This window comes from Pseudophryne corroboree, chromosome 1 (genome assembly GCF_028390025.1).
Source record: "Pseudophryne corroboree isolate aPseCor3 chromosome 1, aPseCor3.hap2, whole genome shotgun sequence".
Classification (NCBI taxonomy): domain Eukaryota; kingdom Metazoa; phylum Chordata; class Amphibia; order Anura; family Myobatrachidae; genus Pseudophryne; species Pseudophryne corroboree.
The window spans coordinates 1130204191-1130215561 of NC_086444.1; positions in this window are offsets into that span (position 1 = coordinate 1130204191).

An 11371-nucleotide genomic window follows, 5' to 3' on the forward strand; every position below is an offset into this window, starting at 1 on the left:
TGAGGGTATAAGCTAAAAGCTGTGACTCTCCCCTTTTGGTGGACACTGGCAGCTTGTCTCTACTATGCCCAGAACCAGAGATATCAGCCTTCAAGCAGCTGGTCCCTGCTCCATCTCCACACGCCTAATATGCAGTTTTAGATTTTCGTTGGTGAATTGCTCTGGCACCTGAACTCTGATCCCCAAGTCCCCAGAACCTTCTGAAAGGTAGGACACTCTAGTTTGTTTATCTCATTCAAAGCTAAGAAATATATTATCAGAAACTTGAGATATCTGCAGTCAAGCAAGCTGCCCTCCCAACGGAAAATGCTAAATATTAAGCCCACTCCACTATCCACCCCTCCCCTACGTATTAAACACCCGCTACCACTCTGGAAGTCATGTAACAGGGCCCCTTCATTCAGCCCAATGCCCCCTTCTACAATTTAGCCCCATCTGTGCAGTAAAGGAGTAATTATCAGAAATTACTGTTCCAGGTCCTACATGCTGAGCTGAAGATAGAACACCCCCTATCAACCGCGGGACATCACAGCTGCACTGATAGCACCCCCCACCCCTACCGCTGGAGGATGGGTAGGGGGCCCAGTGCATTGCTGTGTCCAGGGGCCTACACTGCTGTTAAGACGGCCCTGCTCGCAAGATGGCTCCGAATGGTAATATCAGAAGCTTATTCTCATGCAGATCTCCCTACTCCGGCTAATGTCTCTGCTCACTCTACACGTAAGGTAGGTCCTTCATGGGCAGCACAACAGGGTGCTTCAGCAGAACAGATTTGTAAGGCAGCCACATGGTCTTCCATAAACACATTCATTAGACATTATGCCTTGGATACTTTTGCCTCTCATGACGCAGACTTCGGGCGAAAGGTCCTCCTGTGTAATCAGGAGGTCCCCACCACTAAAACTGGCTTTGGGAATCCCAATGTTATCCTGTGGATAATCCTGTGGACCCAGCCAGAGAAAAATACGTTATGGTAAGAACTTACCGTTGATAACGTGATTTCTCTTATGTCCACAGGTATCCACAGGGGTCCCACCCTGACGCACCTGATTTGAGGATCTTGACAATCACTAAACCTCTTCCCTCTTGTATGGAAGGGTGTGCATGTGTGCTCTTATCGCCTAAATAGGTTTCTACCCGATGCTCCTGCCTAATCGCTGTGGAAAGAACTGATTTGACTGAGTCAGTGGGTGGGATTATATGGTGAAGCCCCGATGCATCCTGGGAGTCCAGAAAGCTTGTGACCGTATTGGTGCCATTTCCGCTGTCGCTCCGGCATATCCCAATGTTATCCTGTGGATACCTGTGGACATAAGAGAAATCACGTTATCAACGGTAAGTTCTTACCATAATGTCTATGTTTTTGTTCAGATAGATCAATATTTTTGGAACTTTGGGCCTAATTTAAGGTTGATTGCAAAACACTGCAGGTAGGGCAGATGTAACATGTGCAGAGAGAGTTAGATTTGGGTGGGGTGTGTTCAAACTGAAATCTAAATTTCCATGTAAAAATAAAGCAGCCAGTATTTACTCTGCACAGAAACAAAATAACCCACCCAAATCTAACTCTCTCTGCACATGTTATATCTGCTCCACCTGCAGTGCACATGGTTTGTCTTGCAATCAACCTTGAATTAGGCCCCTTACATGATTTTGAACAAGCAATATTTTGCATTTAGCTCTGATTTTAATATATATATATATATATATATATAGCTATAAGAAATGTATTTATTTGAATTAGCATTGGTTCACAGTTCCTCTTCCTTATTTGTTGCTGCTACATTAGTAGCAATATGTTAAATTATTTTCTTCAAAAAGGTCTCAGATAATACATCAATTTAAAAATGAGGGAGAATGAAGGAGGTATATTTTAGGATAATTTATTTTGAAAGACATTCTATTGCTGGTAGTTTTACATTTTACTTTTTGAAACCCCAGCTGCCCAGCCCTATATAATAAAAGGCTAACGCTGCTCCTCATCTCTATGGGGGAAGTTCAAGTGTTTTGGGTGCTGGCGGCCACTAGATGAAGGAGCAACGACAAGCACTAGGTCAACATCCAAAACTATCGACAGCTTTATAGTATCTTCAAGTGAAAAGTGGACATTCTGAGGAAGCTGACAGTTAGGATTAGGCACCGCTTGAAATGTTTAGGGTTAGAATATAAGGGGGGGATACGGCTAGGTTGCAAAGGAGGTGGGAGGTTAGGGTTAGGCACCAAGGGGAGGGTTATAGTTAGGGTTAGGGTAGGATAGGGATAGTTTGAACCTGTCGACATTCTCATGTGAACCTGATGACTGTTGACATAATAACTATTGTCAAGTTCTACCAAACCCTGTAATGTGTAGGACACTGATGTTGTATGGTGTACCCTACCAGGGTTGGACTGGTCCATAGGGCTTCTGGGAAAATCCCTAGTGGGCTCCACTACTTTCTTTAATGTCAGGTTCCAGACTGTACATTCCTATTATACATTGTTACTCTATTATTGGGTCAATTACTTGGTCTCTAATGGCTGGCCAAGCCTCTGTGGAAGCTGAGCACACCCCCTGTGGAAACTGGACACCTCCTTTAAGCATTAGCCCCTATCAATACATTCCCCTGGTGGGCCCTTCATATACCAGTCCAACTCTGTATCCTACTGGTATACTGTGTTGTGTAATATTGGTACTGATTGGTATATTCAGTTTTCTTGGACTATGGGGGTAATTCTGAGTTGATCGCAGCAGGAACTTTGTTAGCAGTTAGGCAAAACCATGTGCACTGCAGGGGAGGCAGATATAACATGTGCAGAGAGAGTTAGATTTGGGGGGGTTATTTTGTTTCTGTGCAGGGTAAATACTGGCTGCTTTATTTTTACACTTTAATTTAGATTGCAGATTGAACACACCACACCCAAATCTAACTCTCTCTGCACATCAGTGGCGGAACTGTGGGAGGCAATGGAGTCGGCTGCCGCCGGGCTCCTGACCTCCAGGGGGCACTTCTCCATTGCCTCCCACCCGACAATCCATCGCCGCGAGTGGACGGAGGAGCTGTGGACACGGCAGCAGCAGCAGCAGCCTCCTCGTATCTATGCACAGAGACGAGAGCTCAGCTGACAGCTGGCTGCAGCTAGGGGGAGCTCTAGCGCACAGCTGCTCACAGGACTTCCAACAGAGCTGGCCTGCTGAAGCTCTCTCTTCCTCCGTCCTGGGGATAGCAACAGGTAGGCACTGGCACCACCTGCCTCCAGCTGCTGCATTGTGTGGTGTATGTGTATGTTTATGTGTGTTTGTGTGTGTGGGGGGGGGTGTATCTTTAATAAATGTTGGTAGCACTGTGTTTATGTTTGTGAATGTTTTTAAGTGAGGTGTGTGTCTGATTTTTAAAGGAAAGTTGTGTGTTTAAGTGAAAGAGGCATGTGTGTGTAAGGAAAAGTGGCATGTTTGTGTAATTGTGTGTGTGAAAGTGACGTGTGTGAAAGTGGTGTGTGTGTGTAAGTGAAAGACACGTGTGTGTGTGTGTGTGTGTGTGTGTGTGTAATTGTGTGTAAGTAAAAGTGGCGTGTGTGTAATTGTGTGTGTGTGTGTAAGTGAAAGAGGCATGTGTGTGTTTGTGTAAGTGAAAGTGGTGTGTGTGCAATTGTGTGTGTGTGTAAGTTAAAGTGGTGTGTGTGCAATTGTGTGTGTAAGTGAAAGGCATTTGTGTGTGTAAGTGAAAGTGACACGTGTGTGTGTGTGTGTGTAATTGTGTGAAAGTGGCGTGTGTATGTAAGTGAAAGTGGCGTGTGTGTGTAATTGTGAGTAAGTGAAAGTGACGTGTGTGTGTGTAATTGTGTGTAAGTGAAAGAGGCGTGTGTGTACGTGAAAGAGGCGTGTGAGTTAGTGAAAGACGTGTGTGTGTAAGTGAAAAAGGCGTGTGTGTAAATGAAAGAGACGTGTGTAAGTGAAAGAGGCGTGCGAGTTAGTGAAAAAGGTGTGTGTGTGTGAGTGAAAGAGGTGTGTGTGTTTTAAGTGAAAAAGGCGTGTGTGTGCAAAGAAAAGAGGTGTGTGTGTGTGTGTGTGTGTGTGTGTATATCTATACTATTTTGAAAGGCACCTGAGTACGCTGCTACTGTTCACCCTGTGTATCAGATATCTACATATGGCGTATGTATTATATATTATATATATATATATATATAGATCTATATCCCTATATGTATAGGGGTGGTGGGGGGGCACCAACATTTTATCATGCCTCCGGGCGACTGGGGCGAACTTACGCCACTGCTGCACATGTTATATCTGCCCCCCCTGCAGTGCACATGGTTTTGCCCAACTGCAAACAAAGTTCCTGCTGCGATCAACTCAGAATTACCCCCTATATGATATATATTTTATGTTTTATAAATATCTGATCAGGAGATGGTTAGCTTTAGAAATATATTTAATAATGGAAATACAGTATAAACTCTACAGCTGTAGCAGTTAATATAATATATGTTTAATTATATATTCAGATATCAGTGTAAAGTGCTACTGACAAAACAATATTCTCTTTAAGAAATACATGGTCAGGGAACCCATTTACGTTATGCACCTCATCCATCTGGAATAAGGACATTCCGTGCGTCCACCCTATGTTACAGTATCCAGCGTAAGCAGAGACTGCCCGAAACTACAAATCGCACTTCATAATGATTTCCTTAAACACTGCTAAGTAATTAGCTATTTTTTTCTGTTGCTGAGTTTAAAATTTGCGATTGAAAAAAAGGAAAATCTCCGAGCACAATGTAATCAGGTCCAAATGTTTCAGCAAAGATAATTAAACACAATATTATATGGAAAATTGCCTTCAGCTCTTCTACATTAACATTCTTTTCCAGTTTTTAACTCGTGACTGTTTATTTCCCCCCCATTGCACAGTTACTGAAAATGCCATAATTGAGACGTAACATTACTTGTATTACTGGAAGGAAAATAGTTAAAAGTTAACAGTCCACATAGTATTAGGGTATAAATACATGATGTCATATGACAAATACATAAATACATTAAGAAAATGTAGTTAAGGCAGAGCCAACTATAGCATTGTTGGGAAATCAATAACGTGGTAACATAAGAAAGTGATTGCTGAGTATATATGTTATTTGTAAGGAGAGTTTATTTTTGATTCATTTCTGCATGCATGTTTAGTAAAAAGCATGTTATTGGATATTTGCAGACGCTAGTGGTTGCCGTGTAGTTTGCTCTGCTGCAGTTACATGAAAAGTCAGCCGCAAACATCAACAGAAGAGTTCTTCCACTGGCCAAATTCCATGGCACGTAACCCATTCGTGACAGGAGATATTTTATACTGTTGCAGACTTTGATGGCCAGGCCAGATAATTTTTGTGTAGAGTAATTCACAGTGCATAGATTTTTCAGAGACACCAATTTTTTTATATTGTTCATCACAAACATAAAATAAAATAAATATCTGTATATATCGCCTAAACAGGACGACAGTGCATCCTGTGCAGTCTCTACCCTCTAAATCCATGATGTCATGATGTCACACCTAGGGGGTGGCTCTGGTAAGTAGAGCACTGCCTGGAGTGTCCTAAGGACCGGCACCCTGCAAGCCACATGCAGGTGCCGTGGGGCAGAGATGGTGCCGCCACCAGGGCCCATGCGCCCTGTGCGACAGCACTGTCCATTTACCCATTTTGTAGTTCTGACTATATATGAGTTGTAAGGCACACATATAGCGGATACTAGGATTTCAGCCTACTGCCTTATGACTTTTGCGTATGCTCCTGATTAGATATCCGCACACAGACTGAGATCAATAGTGAGCATGGATTGATCTGTCTGTTGATTGACAGACTTTCTGTGAAATGGGTGTTTCTGGGCAGTAACTGGATATCGACTATGCAATTGTACTTAGCTCTTCTGTGAACGTCATGGGAGTGTGGTGGGCAAGAAAGTAAACTTCCCTGCTCAATCATAGCGTGTGGACGGAGGTGACATATCTGCCATGGCTAAAGGGAAAACGCAACTGCAGATGCATGAGACTCAGAATCAGACCCAGTATAGTCAAGGTTTTTTTGTTAATAGACTGGGCAGTAGGATAGGACTGATGTGCACTAATGTTGTGACATCATTTTTATCAGCATTTAATTTTATTATATATATTATTCTTAGCCGTATCTTTTTGATATTTAACTTTTTGGGATGTCCTCAATTTTTCTTTTTTCTTTTCTATGTGTTCCATGCATCCCGGTGGACATTTCCCCTTTCTTCTATACATGTTTGGTTGTGGATTTTATTGTGATGTTGTTGCTGTGCTGGAAGTCTCTGGAAGTAACATCATTGATACCGGTCATAGGGTTCAGTTTTCATACCAACTGTAATTAAATGCCAACACGTTTACATAATTTGTTATTGGTGGTCAATTCATCATATAATAGACACAGCAAATGCATTGGTAAGGGCAAAACATTGAAACTAGTGAAGAATAAAATGAAAATATCCCCTTGGCTCAGATTTATAGACGATCTATTTATTTACATGGAGATAATCAGAATTGCCAGTGTTGATCTTCTTGGAAAAATTTAACAAACATGAGTTTAAACTAAGATTTAAGGCCCATACACACTTGACGATGCACACGTCGTTTACGACCGTCGTTAACGACTTCCCTTGAACTTCCCTTGAACAGCTGAGCAAACGACATGGGCATACACACTACCAACGACCAAAGACCAAAGACCATAGACCATTCATCGTTGAAGCATCCAAGCTGAAGAGTTTATTAAAATAATGAGCTGGGAACAGGGCTGGTGAACAGTGGCTTGGTCGTTGGTCGTTCACACCATACACATTCAACGACGTCTCTGGTCGGTAACGACCATAGTGGAAATTGAGCATACATGCTCCACAGATAAGCGAGGGTCGTTAACGTCCCGCGGGGCCGCGCATCGGTGGTCGTTGGATGCATACACACTTGACGATATAATGAGCGACGTCGTAGATGAGGGCTGAAATGAACGACGTCGCTCATTTTATCGTCAAGTGTGTATGGGCCTTTAGTCATATGTCATAAAATGTGCTAAATATTTTGACTGATTTCTTTACTAAACTATTGTAAATCCACGCTAAGGAATTATGGTATATATTTACTATAACTTCTAATAAAAAATGAAAGTGTTGACCATACAACCAATTAGATCCTAACTATAATTTATCTAGTACAGTCTACAATATGATAGCCAGCACCTGATTTGGTACTGTAGGCAACACCTCCACTTCACTTTTTTAGAAGATTAAGTGATCCTACCCCAAAATATGGACAATATTTTAGAGATAGAAGAAATGCAAACAAAGAAAAGGATTTCAAAATGCATTATGGAGTCTAAATTTTATCTAGAGATGTAAAATAGTCTTACCATATGGTTGCATTCAGAAGATATTCTAGTATTTGTCTTGTTGCTCTTTGTACATAGATATTATTGTTGCCTGACTAAGCCTTGGAGATAAATAAAACGGAGAGAGATAAAGTATCAACCAACACCTCCTGTCATTTTTCAAACACTGTCTGTAACATGAGTTAGGAGCTGCTTGGCTGGTACCAGTGCCGCAACTAGACATTTTAGCGCTGCATGCAAGAAACCACCTCAGCGCCCCTCCCCGACACCCCCCCCCCGCATCATGTTTTGAAATTTATGTTACCTCTTCCTCCCCCTACCATCAATCATGCACCACTCGTTACAGGTGCCCCCTGACAGAAAGACAATTGGTCCCCCTCCCTCGGGTAGTCACATTACACCACACGGTTGCGCCCATTAGTCACATTACACGGCACGGTTGTGTCAGCCAGTCACATTACACAGTACAGTAGTGTCCGTCAGTCACATTACACCGCACAGTAGCGTCTGTCAGTCACATTACACCGCACAGTAGTGTCCATCTGTCACATTACACCACACATTAGCATCAGTCACATTACACAGCACGGTACAGCCCATTAGTCACATTACACATCACGGTAGCATCTATTAGTCACAATACACAGCACAGTAGCATATCCATTATTCACATTACACCGCACAGTAGCATCCATTAGTCACATTACACCGCACAGTAGCATCCGTTAGTCACATTACACTGCATGGTAGCATCTGTTAGTCACATTACACAGCACGGTAGCATCTGTTAGTCACGTTACACCGCATAGTAGCGTTCACCAGTCACATTACACAGCACGGTAGCGCCCGTTAGTCACATTAGACCGCACGGCAGAGGCGTATCTACCTATTGGCCAGGATGGCACTCGCCAGGGGCGCCAGCCTAGGAGGGGCGCCACCCGACGGTGCCATCCGCGGCCAGGAGGTGGATACGCTTTGCACCTTTGTTCCCCCTTTCCCTGGCCTTTCCTCACCCGTCCCAGCATCAGCCACGGTAGGCAACAGATGGAGCCACTGTAAGGCGCTGGGGTCCGGCGCCGCATCGCATTTCAATAAAGAAACACTGCATAAACTACAGCTCCCAGCAGCCCTTGCTGCCGGAGCTCAAGGAAGCAATGGCTGCTCGGAGCTTTAGTTTATGCAGTGTTTCTTTATTGTAATGCGGCGCGGTGCCGGCAGAGCTGGATTAAGGGGGACACTGGGGTCAAGTAACCCTGGACCCCCCAGCTGATAGGGCCCCCCACCACCCGCAGCGGATCAGATCTTTATTACCGATCCGAACCGCAGCATTGCACCCTGCACCAGCAGCCACTGCGCTGACAGCCGTCATTGACAGCCACCGCTGCTGCCGCCTGCATAGCAGTGCTTGACTTTCTGCCGGCGGCTGTCCCGTAGACTCTTTAGTTACAGCCTGCAGCTCTCACTGTCTGACTGGAACGGCACGCAGGCTGTAGGGGGAGAGGGAGAAGAAGAGGAGGAGTAAGCGAGGACATAATGCACTGGGTGTAGCCACACCCGGAGGAGGGAGGATGAAGACTGTGGATGCTGTAAGTAATTCAACTTTCATTTTTTTTATTTTTTATTATCAAATAATCTTGAATTAATTAAAGGCACTTGGTCCTATATGTGTGTATATGTATGTATGTATATATATATATATATATATATATATATACACACACACACACACACACACACACACACACACACACACACACAGGCAGCGGCACTTGCGGACATCACAAGAAGGATCAAGAAGACTACAAGAAGCCGTTCAACAATTTTGGTTTATTTTATTGTTCCTGATGAAGGCTGTATACTGTAAACCGAAACTGTTGAACGGCTTTTTGTGGTCTTGTATCTTCTTGTGAGGTCCGTGGGCTCTTTTGTTTATTCTATAAATATACCTGCGATTTGGAAGGCACCTGGCAATACTGCTGTGATTTTACTCTATATATATATATATATATATATATATATATATATAATGCCAGGATGTCCTCCGAGATTAGTACAATCAATAGGAGGCACTTAACCGGCTTTTAAATTAGTGTAAATCTGCACCCGGGCCCCCCATAACCTTAATTCGGCTCTGGGAGCCGGACCACAGCGCCTTACAGCGGCTCCAGCTGCTGCCTGTCGTGGCTGTTGCCGGGGCGGGTGAGGAACTGCCAGGGGAAGGGGGAACAAAGGTGCTGCCTCTACAACTAATAATATATATATATAATGTATATATATATATATGTATGTGTGTATGTATATGCATGAGTGTATATATATATATATATATATATATACACATAGTTACACGCACTTTCCCTATATCAAATATGGGGGGGGGGGCAGTCCCTTGTTTTGCCAGGGGTGCTTGGACCCCTAGATACACCCCTGCCGCACGGTTGTGTCAGCCAGTCACATTGCACAGTACAGTAGTGCTCGTCAGTCACATTACACCGCACAGTAGTGCCCGTTAGTCACATTACACCACAAATTAGCATCAGTCAGTCACATTACACTGCAGGGTACCGCCCATTAGTCACATTACACCGCATGGTAGCATCCGTTAGTCACATTAGACCGCACGGTAGCGTCCGGCAGTCAAATTACACAGCACAGTAGCATCTGTCAGTCACATTACACCGCACGATAGCGTCCGCCAGTCACATTACACAGCACGGCAGCATCTGTCGGTTACATTACACTGCATGGTAGCGTCTGTCAGTCACATTACGCCGCACGGTAGCGTCCGCAGGTCACATTACACAGCACGATAGCATCCGTCAGTCACATTACGCTGCACGGTAATGTCAGTCAGTCACATTACGCTGCACAGTAATGTCAGTCAGTCACATTACGCCACATGCTAGTGTCAGTCAGTCGCATTACGCCGCACATGGGATCAGTACGCGATACCGCCGGTTGGAATCCTGGCGGTCGGAATACCGACACTGGGATCCTGACCGACACAATCCCAACAGGAGGGCGAACGCAACGCAGCCCCTTGCTTGCTCGCTGCGCTCAACACGCTGCTGGCACAGTGCCTCGCTACGCTTGGCACACTAATTTATTCTCCCTCTATGGGTGTCGTGGACACCCACAGAGGGAGAATATGTTGGGATTGTGCCGGTCGGGATCCCGGTGTCGGTATTCCGACCGCCGGGATTCTGTCCGGCGGGATCTTGACCGCATCCCCCGCACGTGAGTGTCAACTGGTCACAATACCCCGCACGGTAGTGTCAGTCAGTCACATTAGTCAGTCACATTATGCCGCACAATCATGTCAGTCACATTACACAGCATGATAGTGTCCGTCAATCACATTACACAGCATGGTAGCGCCCACCAGTCACATTACACCTGTACTGATGTACAGTAATTTAGCTAAAAGGTCACTGAGAGACAGTCCAGCACACTCCAAACTCAAGGCACGTCATTCTTAATTTTATTTATTTTACCCTAAAGAAGTATTAACAAGCACATACAGTATCTTCTATATAAACAGCACTTTCATACCCTCCAGCTGTACCTTTTTAGCAGGTACAGTACCTTTTTTTTATGGTCTGTACCGATTTTTGGCTCTCCAAACTTCCATTGAAAGTATAGGAAAAGGGGCTGCCACACCCCCCTTTAGCGGTGGCCATGTCCCCTTTTATCATTTGTACTGATTATTATGTGTAAAATGTTGGAGGGCATGCACTTTCTTCATTATAGTCTGCACGAGGGGAAGGAGAGGGAGAGAGACTTCACTTGTTGTATGGAGCAGCAGCCGTCTCTGAGTCATCTCTAGTACCCGGAAGTCAGTGTACAGTGCACTGCAGGGAGAGCAGGAGAAGGGGGACGGAGCAGAGCATACGGGGGAGAGAGAGACTGTCCAGCACGCAGGGCACACAGACTACAGACAGACTGTCCAGTGCTGCCTGATGTGCCTGTAATGTATATTAGCAGCACTGCCTCCGGC